Raw genomic sequence first — 2,060 nt, 5'->3', positions numbered from 1 at the left:
GTACCATGTGTGTTGTGTCTTTCAATGCATCTTTTTCACTTACCATAAGGTTATCAGTCGATTTTCACAGGCCCAATGGTATCAGTCGACTTTCACTGGCCAGAAATCTAGACTACATGTAAGTGTACATACAAGTTTTGAGCAAAGTTTAATTTCTCTGGGTCAAATACTTATTCCAGTTGATCTCACAATGAAACAGTAGCTTTGCAGAAAATGCCATTCCATCCGGAGCCAAGAATGCCCACACCAACAATCTAATGTTGAAAGGGCAACGTGATATTATTTACCTAAAGTGTATAAATGAAAATTGTATTAAGATTACGTCTCAGCATCAATGGTGTACATTCATACACCCTTGAAGTGAACCAGACTATCAACAAGATTCCCTTATGACTTTCAAGCTAATCAAAGCATTAGTCATGTGGTATCTGAATGGAAAACAACAATGGATAAGCATAAATATGTTGCACTTTTGTCAAAAGAAACTGCTTGCTGCTTTGATTACAATGTATGGTAAAAGTTGGGTGGGCCTTTTTCCTTTTATATACATGCTTACATGCTCACTCTACAGTTGTTTTTATCAATCATAAACTCAACAGCAGCAAGATGTAACAGAGTCTGTGTGGATGTCCTGCATGCTAGCACACAGTTGAATGGTCAAAGTTATGTAAATTCCTGGACTTGGTGCATCCTCTTACCCTTGGATTGAGATCAAATAACAGTAACTTGACATTGGATGTCTTGTACAATGTAGCTATGCAGTTTGATGACATTTGTTTTCACATCACCAACGTCAAGATGGTGTCATTGACAAGATAGTGTCATTTACTATGTCACAAGAATCCCCATTGGAATGTACTGGTACTGCAACTGGTTAAAGCTGTATCTTTGGCTATTTTTTCAGAACTTTTGTTTTGTGGTTTCCTACACTTTCTGCATTGAATCCCTAAACTGTAATTTAATGTCAAGTATTTAGCATATCAACACAACCTATATGAGTATTATCTCCATTGTTATTGTTGAAAATTGTATTCAAGTCTGGCAAGAATTCATTTGTAAACAATAAACAATGATCACTACACACATACAAGCTGTGTTGACAAAAAGAATACTCAAAATTTCAGCATGACAAACGGATTAGGGTCAGACACAGTCGTTAATATACAGAAGCAGAATACTGAAAAACTTGCCACAAGTTACAACTTATGTCCCTTTAAGTCTTGAGCTGTCAAGCCTTATAAGTACAAGCAAGTTTGTTATTGCTTTGCAAAGAGGTCTTCCATAGGAACATCACTGACAATGGCTCCATACTATCTCAGAACTGAGAACCTTCGATCAGAACAGAGAAGAACACAAAAATTTGTTTGAAGCTAATAAATTTTACATCAACAAAACTCCACACCAACAACATAGTCAGAACCATAAGGCCCTGCAAACCCGTCTGTCCTACATACAGTATGACAGACTCTGCTTCCACAGTTTGAAGCATTGGAGTCAATAAGACTACTCAGAAGACTTACACTGATCTATTTGATATAAAAACATAGATTTTATTCAATACAGTGATGTTTGTACATTACGGTACAACACTTTGTCTTGTTACTCTATCTGTTCTGTGTGAAACCTCTACTACCAGCATCACTTTCTGTGAACCCAGTGTATCCCAAGGCAACTTTGAACCATTATATTCTGGGCAATGGGTATGAGAGGGTAATGTTGGCTTCACTGTTGTTTCCCATGGGAGACACTGGAACCCATACACTGTTACTGGGAACTCATGGAGACGGGATCAAATGTTAGAGGTGTCTTGTAACACAGGGCCTTTGCTGGTTTGAGAAGTTAACTGATGAAATCAACTTCACATGTAACTTAGACAGGACAGTACACAAATTACATTTGTACTTCTAATAGCTTCGCTGTGACTTTTCTCTGCCACATATAGTTGTGCGACTTGTTTTAATATTGGTCCAGCTTAAACAATCGATAGAAATCACACTCTATAATAGTAACAGATGTAAAACATTAAGAACTGTATTATTTTTATCTCTCTATAAATGTCC

Source organism: Ptychodera flava, chromosome 13, assembly GCF_041260155.1.
Source record: "Ptychodera flava strain L36383 chromosome 13, AS_Pfla_20210202, whole genome shotgun sequence".
Taxonomy (NCBI): domain Eukaryota; kingdom Metazoa; phylum Hemichordata; class Enteropneusta; family Ptychoderidae; genus Ptychodera; species Ptychodera flava.
The sequence above is the reverse complement of the archived record's forward strand: the minus strand, read 5'-3'. Positions refer to the sequence as shown.